This window comes from Pipistrellus hanaki (genome assembly GCF_964339955.1).
Source record: "Pipistrellus hanaki genome assembly, chromosome: X".
NCBI lineage: Eukaryota > Metazoa > Chordata > Mammalia > Chiroptera > Vespertilionidae > Pipistrellus > Pipistrellus hanaki.
This window is the reverse complement of record NC_140524.1, coordinates 76,765,361-76,774,182: the sequence shown is the minus strand read 5'-3', so window position 1 is coordinate 76,774,182 and position 8,822 is coordinate 76,765,361.

Below are 8,822 nucleotides of genomic sequence, written 5' to 3'. Positions count from 1 at the left end.
GCTCTTGCTTCTTTTAATATTCTCTCTTTATCTTTTGCTCTTGGAATTTTAATAATGATGTGTCTCGGTGTGGTCCTCTTTGGATTCCTTTTGTTTGGAGTTCTGTGCACTTCCTGGACTTGTAAGTCAAATTCTTTCACCAGGTGGGGGAAGTTTTCTGTCACTATTTCTTTCAGTATGTTTTCGATATCTTGCTCTCTCTCATCTTCTGGAACCCCCATAATTCTGATGTTGGTTCGCTTGAAGTTGTCCCAGAGGTTTCTTACATTATCTTCAATTTTCTGGATTCTCTTGCCTTCTAGCTTCTGTGGAGGAGTGTCTTCTGGCTCTTTATGTTCCAAATCTTTGACTTGATTCTTGCGATCTTCCCTTCTGTTTTTAGGACTCTGTAGAATATTTTTTATTTCAGACAATGTATTCTTTATTTCTTGTTGATCCCTTATCATTTCTTGTTGACTCCTTATTAATTCTAGTTGATCTCTTTTCATATCCTCATAGGCCTTATCCATCTTTTCTAGGAAATTCTTGAAAAACCTTATAAGCGTAGATTTGAACTCTATATCCAGACGCTTTTTGTCCTCCATTTCTTTCGTTTGTGATCTATTTTGTTGTCGCATTTCGCAGTTACAGACGGGACGGGGTTTCAGGGTGGAGCCTGCAGCTTTGGCTTCCGTCAGCCCCGCCCTATGTGGGTCCTTCAGTGCTCGCTGCCGGCGCCTCTGAGAGAAAGGTGCCCTCGATTTTCGCCTGCTGCCAAACAGTCTATGCTCTCCCACAATGAGCCCGGTATTGGGGTTCAGTTCAGTTGGAAGTGGAGTTGGAGGTGGCGTTCACAGCAGTCTGGAGCCCCAGTCTCCTTCCCGTCAGGGCAATCCCGCTGCACAGCCGACCGTCCCTTCTCTGGGGGCAGTGTGCGCGCCTCCGGGACCTCCTTTCTCCGCTACCCCGGGGTTCCGACTTATAGCCCAGCTCCCTATGGCTGAGCCTGAGTCCCCGGGGTCTGGCCCAGAACTGGGGTTCAGAGCAGTCAGGGGCCCAGCACAGTCGGAGTTTTCTCTCCTTCTCGCTTGGGAACGCCAGCCAGGCACTCGGCCTCCCTCCTCTCCGGCTCCGTCCTCTCCGCGCGCCGCGTGTCTCCGTACCTTAGGCTTTTACAGCTCCTCCGTGCTTCCTTCTGGTTTTCTCCTTGCTTCTTGTTGTAGGATTTCCAGTCAGTCGACTTTCCTGTAGTTCTGGGTAATGTCCATTTTATATTTTAGTTGTATTTTATTGAAATTGTTGTGTGCGGCTGCGGCTAGTTGCCTACCCGAGCAGCCATCTTGGATTCTCCCCTCAAAATGCAAATTAAATGGAGAGAAATTATATAGTTAAAAAGTATTTTCTCTTATATAATTAGGAATTCAAAATATGTTACTTGTTTGGTCTGATTTAAAAGAAAGAGGATTATTTCATTGATCCAAGTTAAATGTAATTGATATTCTCTAATATAATTTAGGTATATAATATTTAAATCATATATATACATATATATATATATATATATATATATAGTATATTATATATTTGATCTTTCCAAGAGTATTTCAAGGTTTTTTAAGAATAACTTTTGCATGTTTCATGGGCCCCGAAATGTTCAAAAGTCTGTTCTCTCTTAAAATAAATATTTTTTAATTAAACAGATTAATACTTGAAATCACATAGAAAGTTTTATCAAATAAAAATTATATACTATATATTAAATGTTATGAAAGTTTTTGCCTGTAAGAAAAGCAAAAACAATATATTTCTTAAATATAACCAAAATTTTCAACAGCAGTAGAAATTCAAAAAAGACAAAAAGGCCTCATGCAGCCTGCATTTTTGAATTGGCTGTAGGTGGGACACTGTTTATGCTTTTGGATCAGACCAATAAAGTATCAAACCTATAAGTTTTACTGAATAAGTTTCTTTGCCTTTTTTTTTTTAAATTAAAGATACCTACTTAAATTTATAAATTAGCTTTTACAATATAATCAATGTCATATAAATTAAGTTACATGAGAAGCCAATGTTTTATAAGTAATTGAATCCTAACTTTCTGTAGCCGCCTGCATTTTTTAATTACGCTAGAGGCAGGGCAACATTTGTGGCTTGTGAATTCAGAAGTAAATTTGCTTTATTTTTAAAATGAATATACCTACTTTAATTACTTAAATAAATTAGATTATCAAATTATAATCAAGATTTTCAGCTAAATAAAAAGCCAATAATTTTATAAACAATTCTAATAAAGACCAGATTCAGCTAGTGATTGCTTTATAAAATAAAAATTAATATGTTACTTATATACATATATTTCAAATTTTATGGAGGTTTTGGCCTCTTTATAAAGGCAAAACTAAGTAACTTAATATTTCTTCCAGTTTGAAATTGAATTATCATGGATTAAAGCAAAGAATATCCTTACATGATATTATTCTACAATGTCATTATAATTTTGGTATTTCATAACAGCATATACCAAACAAAATTACAAACTAATTTTTTGAATGTTTGGCAGCCATTTAAAAAGCACATGAAAGGATTTAGTCCCTTCCATTATGTGGAAGGCCCCATGGGAAGGCACTTAAGCATTCTATATTGGCCCTTCTTGCTCTTTTTGCCAAGAGAGACCCTCTTATCACAATCCAATTGCCCACAGCTGTTGCCTGAGTTTTCAGTTAATGCTGAGGTTGAATCCTCGTGGTGGATGGTACCATGGATCTGTCTCTTGCCCAAGGGCATGAGCTGAGCCCTCCCTGGTGAAGAAATCCGGGTTCCCCAAAATATGTGATCAATGCCAGGGCCCCGCCAGCAGGCGAAGGGATCCCAAGGCATGTGGTGGGCATGGAGACCATAGGGGCATAGGCTACCAAGGAGACAGAATTGAACCTCACATCACCCTGCTTGGCCCCGGAGGATGGCTGGTTAGCCAATGACGGGTAAGATTCCTCAAGGGAGGGACAACCTAAGACAGGCACAGCCGCAGAGGGCCATCAGGAGAGAACTTGGGGGTCAACAGAGGTGGGGCACAGATCCTCACCCCCCCCCAACGTTGCAGGGGCTTGAACATTCGCCCCTTCTGAGGAAGGTCTCCTGCCCCATGGCTACTTCGTGCTTCCCATGCCCAGCTCAGATCGGACCCAGGCAACAAACAGAGACTTGTCCAGCTCAGATTGAGACCCAGGCAACAGAGACGTGGCTGATGGCAGCTGCCCTATATCTAAATCTAGCCTAAATCCAGGAATACTTAGAGCTTTCTCAAGGATGCATATAATCCTTTTCATTAATATTTGCAGGGTAAACTAAGATTATTGTTAAAGTATTAAATTTGACAGTAAAATAGTCAAGTTTTCAGATTAATTTAAATTGAAATAAATATAAGTGTTAACTAAAATTTCTATTGGTAGTTCATTTCATGGTAAAATTGCTTAACATGCAATTAAACCTAAAAAGCAGTCATATTTTTGTGCAAAAAAAGGTAAAATTATCAAAACTGTGTTATAAAAATTTCCCAAAAGTATCCTAATAATTAAATAAATCAAAAAAGGTGGGATAGTGGAAAAATATTATGTAAGGAAACATATTCAGAAATTTTTTTTCTTTAAAAAACTAACAGCAGAAAAAACACACATGATGTCAGAATAAGGCAAAGGAAAATCATTTGGGCAAAAAACAAAAAAGGATCCCAAGTCTAATTTATAGAAAAGGTTTCTTTATTAACCTTTGGTAGAGAATATGTTTATATTTCCAGAAAAACTCCAAGACTGTATGGATTCCTGAAACAACAGATCCCAGAGAGGACCTGATAGGGCTGTTCCAGCCACAGAATAAGTAGGAGCTTACAAGAACAGAGGAGAAATACTCCAGAAATAAAGATAGTGAAGATGCTTTGCCATAATAGCAGTCAGCACCTGTGAATTGCTGCAGGTTGCCCAGGACCAAGGGCAAGGAAGGACTGAGAGTTGTCCGTTGACAACAAAGCAGCAGAAGAAGAAAACTGAAAGCTACACAAGGGATTGTGGTGCCAACATAGAATCATTTGAAGAAGTTAAAGACTGAAGTGGAAGCTACTTCTTCAACCATGTACCTGCTCATGCTAGCATGAGTAGCTTCCAGTCTTCTGCAAAGTCTTGCGCAGCCAAGACCAAGGACTATGAGTAAATATACACCACAAGCAAAAGAGACTTTCTTTCATTTGGTAGCTAAAAATGTTAATATGTCCATAGTTCTGATTTATCATATTGTTGTTTTGCATTGACATTGTTTTGTTATAATTTAATAGCCAGAGTTTTTGCTCTTGACATTCAAGTTTTAAAAATGATAACATGTATATAGTTTAGTTTTGCATTGGCATTATTTGCAATTGTTTTAATCTAGAGTTTTATTCTTAATGTTTAAATTTTAAAAAAAGAAAGGGTGAGATGTAGAGGGCCAAATGGGAAGACACCTGGACATTCTGTAGATTGTTGCTGACTGGGCCCGGGATATTGGCAGAATCATGTCAGTTGCACTCCTGCCCTGGGAGTGCGGAGATGTTCTTAGTTCCTGACTAATGTGTTTGTTCAGGAGGAAGGAGTGGGTGGAACCTGGGCTCTCCCAGGCTCCTTGTTTTCCTGTGAAACCCCTTGTTGGATTGGAGTATAAATAGATGTGCTGCGTGGCTCAGGAGGTTGTCAGTCTGTCTCTCCAGCAGAGGAGGTCAGCGGCCCTCCCAGCTCCCAGCTTGAAATCTATTTCTATGTCTTCTCTCTTTATTTCTAATATTTCTCAATCCCTGGGCACCTCCACTTAGAACCGGTTCATTCATCTCTCTTTCCATGCGGGTCATGGAAAAGTGAGATCCCTGCAGCTTCAGGCCCCCACATCACTTCAGAAAAAAATTAGTATTTTTACATCAAGAAAAAACATGATAACCAAATTACATTTCTTTGATGTTTTCATGCTATATTCAATAAGACACTATAATATTCTTCTTTAAAACAAATATTTATTGTTCAGATTAATACAAATGTTCCTCTCCCCCCACCCCCAAATTGCTCCCCTCCACCAGGTTCCCATCCCACCCTCAGCCCTTTCCCCACCCCCCATTGTCCCCATACATAGGTGCACAGTTTATGTTCAGTCTCTTCCCACACCCCCACTCCCCTTTTCCCTGAGAATCGTCAGTCCACTCCCCTTCCATACCTCTGATTCTATTATATTAAACAGCTAATATTGTTCATCAGATTTTTTAATTCCCTTGGTTTTTAGATTCACTTGTTGATAGTTACGTATTTGTTGTTCATAATTTTTATCTTTATCTTCTTCCTCTTCCTAAAGAACCCCCTTCAGCAATTCATATAATTCTGTTTTGGTGGTGGTGAACTTTAGCTTTTTTTTTAATTTGTGAAGCTCTTTATCTGGCCTTCAATTCTGAGTGATAGCTTTGCTGGGTAGAGTATTTTTGGCTGTAGGTGTTTGCTATTTATCACCTTGAATATTTCTTGCCATTCCCTTCTGGCCTGCATGGTTTCTGTTGAGAAATCAGCTGACAATCGTATGGGTGCTCCCTTATAGGTAACTACATGATTTTCTCTTGCTGCTTTTAATATTCTCTCTTTGTCCTTTGCTCTTGGAATTTTATTTTTTTATTTTATTTTTTTTAATATATATTTTATTGATTTTTTTACAGAGAGGAAGGGAGAGGGATAGAGAGTTAGAAACATCGATGAGAGAGAGTCATCGATCAGCTGCCTCCTGCACAACCCCCACTGGGGATGTGCCCACAACCAAGGTACATGCCCTTGACCAGAATCGAACTCAGGACCCTTCAGTACACAGGCCGGCGCTCTATCCACTGAGCCAAACTGGTTTTGGCTGCTCTTGGGATTTTAATTATGATGTGTCTTGGTGTGTCCTCTTTGGATTCCTTTTTTTTGGGGGTTCTGTGCGCTTCCTGGACTTGTAAGTCTATTTCTTTCCCCAGGTGGGGGAAGTTTTTTGTCACTATTTCTTTCAATATGTTTTCAGTATCTTGCTTGCTCTCTCTCTTCTTCTGGGACCCCCATAATTCTGATGTTGGTTTGCTTGAAGTTGTCCAGAGGTTTCTTACACTATCTTCAACTTTCTGGATTCTCTTATCTTCTTGCTTCTGCAGAGTGTCCTCTGGCTCTTTGTGTTTCAAATCTTTGACTTGATTCTTGCGATCTTCCATTCTGTTTTTAGGACTCTGTATAATATTTTTTATTTCAGACAATGTATTCTTTATTTCTTATTGATCCCTTATCATTTCTTGTTGATCCCTTATCATTTCTTGTTGATGCCTTATTAATTTTAGTTGATCTCTTTTCATATCCTCATAGGTCTTATCGATCTTTTCTAGGAAATTCTTGAAAAACCTTATAAGTGTAGATTTGAACTCTACATCCAGTCGCTTTTTGTCCTCCATTTCTTTCGTTTGTGATCTATTTCCTTGTAGCATTTCGCAGCTACAGATGGGGTGGAGTTTCAGGGTGGAGCCTACAGCCTTGGCTTCCGTCAGCCCCGCCCTATGCGGCTCCTGGGTCTCAGGGTCCTTCAGTACTCGTTGCAAGCACCTCTGAGAGAAAGGTGCCCTCGATTTTTGCCTGCTACCAAACAGTCTAGGCTCTCCCCCAATGAGCCCGGAACTGGGGTTCAGTTCAGTTGGTAGTGGGATTGGAGGTGGCGCTCAGAGCAGTCTGGAGCCCCTGTCCCCTTCCCGCCAGGGCAATTCCGTGGCACAGCCAACCGTCCCTTCTCTGAGCGCAATGTGCACGCCTCCGGGTTCTCCTCTCGCCGCTCCCCCGGGGTTCTGCCTTACAGCCCAGCTCCCTCTGTTTGAGCCTGGGTCCCCGGGGTCTGGCCTAGAACTGGTGTTCAGAGCAGTCGGAACTGGGGCCCAACACAGTCGGAGCTTTTATCCCCTTCCTGCTAGGGAACGCCAGCCAGGCACTCAGCCGCCCCTCCTCTCCGGCTCTGTCCTCTCAGCACGCGCTGCGTATCTCCGTACCTTAGGCTTTTACAGCTCCTCTGCGCTTCCTTCTGATTTTCTCCTTGCTTCTCATTGTAGAATTTCCAATCAGTTGACTTTCCTGTAGTTCTGGGTAATGTCCATTTTATATTTTAGTTGTATTTTATTGAAATTGTTGTGTGCGGCTGCGGCTAGGTGTTTACCTGGGTAGCCATCTTGGATTCTCCAAAGGGTAAATGTTTTAAATAAAAACCTGTACATTTCCAAAGTTTTTAATTAGATAAAAAAATCCAGTATTTATTTTGGTTATATAATTTTGAATTTAGAATAATATTAATGTGTGTTATTTTGACATATTTGAAAAAGCATGAGGTCATCATAAAAAGATTAAGCTATTTGAATGCTTATGTGAAACTTTCATTATTGTTTGCTTATAATCCTATATAATAAAAGGCTAATGTGCAAATAGACTGAATGGCTGAATAACTGAACAACCAGTCACTATGACATGTGCTGACCACCAGGGGGTGTGCACGGAACATGGTGTACATTGGCAGCAGTCAGCAGAGTGTGGAATGTGGAGGGCATAGGTTGTGGCAAGATGGTGGAGCAGGTGAGTGGGGGTGCCAGACCAAGGCAGGGCGCTGGTCAGTGTCATCAGGCAAGCCTCTGGTAGTTACTAAAAATTCTTCGCTCCCGTGTGCCACAATCCCACTCAGCACTCACCTGCTGCTGGCACTGGTCCCACTTGCACCCGCTGCTGGTGCCCGGAGCCACCGCTCCCACCAGTTGCTGGTGCTCAACACTGGCCCTAATCACCCCTACAGGCTTCTCCACCTCCCCCTGCCCCTGAGGGGTGATTAGAGTAGCAGCCACCACTTGGACCTGCTGCCAGGGCTGGTTCCGCTCACACCCATTATTGGCGCTGGCTCCCCTCACACCCCCAGCCAGTGCCAGAACTGCACTTCCACCTGGTGTCAGTGCCTGGTGCTGGGTCTGGGCAGAAGCATGGAGGATGGGCTGAGATTCGTCCCTGTGCCCACTGCAGCCTTGCAGCCCACAGTTCCTTTTAAGGGAGCACGAATTCTTGCCCTGGGCCCCTAGTTTTTATATAATTGATGATAGTGCTTATTTTCTAGAACAATACTTACATCACAAAACACTGTATCATTTGTGCCATATTCATCGTTGATATTATGAGTCTATAGCATTAAAAAATTTGACAGGTAATTTGCATTACCAGTTCATTTTTAGCATCAGTCATTTTCAAATTTTATTTTGAAGATCATTCTTCAAATCATTACTATTGATACTTAAAAAGTTCTAATTTAGGTCAATTTACAAAAGTTTTTAATTTGCAGAGATTTACTTGTCCAGTAAATTAATGAAATGAATGGGCTTGTTTTCCAAATTTATAGCCTCTTACAAATGTTCATCAGATAATTGTGAAACTTAAGAAAATGTTGTTTAATTAAAAATTTTCCTAATGTGATTACATTATACAAAGACCTCAAACCTGTATTGGATTCATAAGTTTTTAATGATGGCAGTTCTAGGGAAGTAATGGACCTCACTGCAACTCTGTTTTAAAAGTGTGATGCTCAGAAGTTTAAAGGAACTGCCTTCCCCCAGATTAAACCTAAGCCCCTAATTTCAGAGAAATCTTATAACTTTCTTCCCCAATCTACATGCATATACTGTATTGTGTGTATTTTTTTCTCTGTGTTGCTGGGGATGCTGTTTATTGATTTTAAGTGTTAAAAGGGTACATGGTTATGAAGACATAATTTTTCATTTCCTTTCAGGATTAGTGCCAATCCTTTACAGTGTG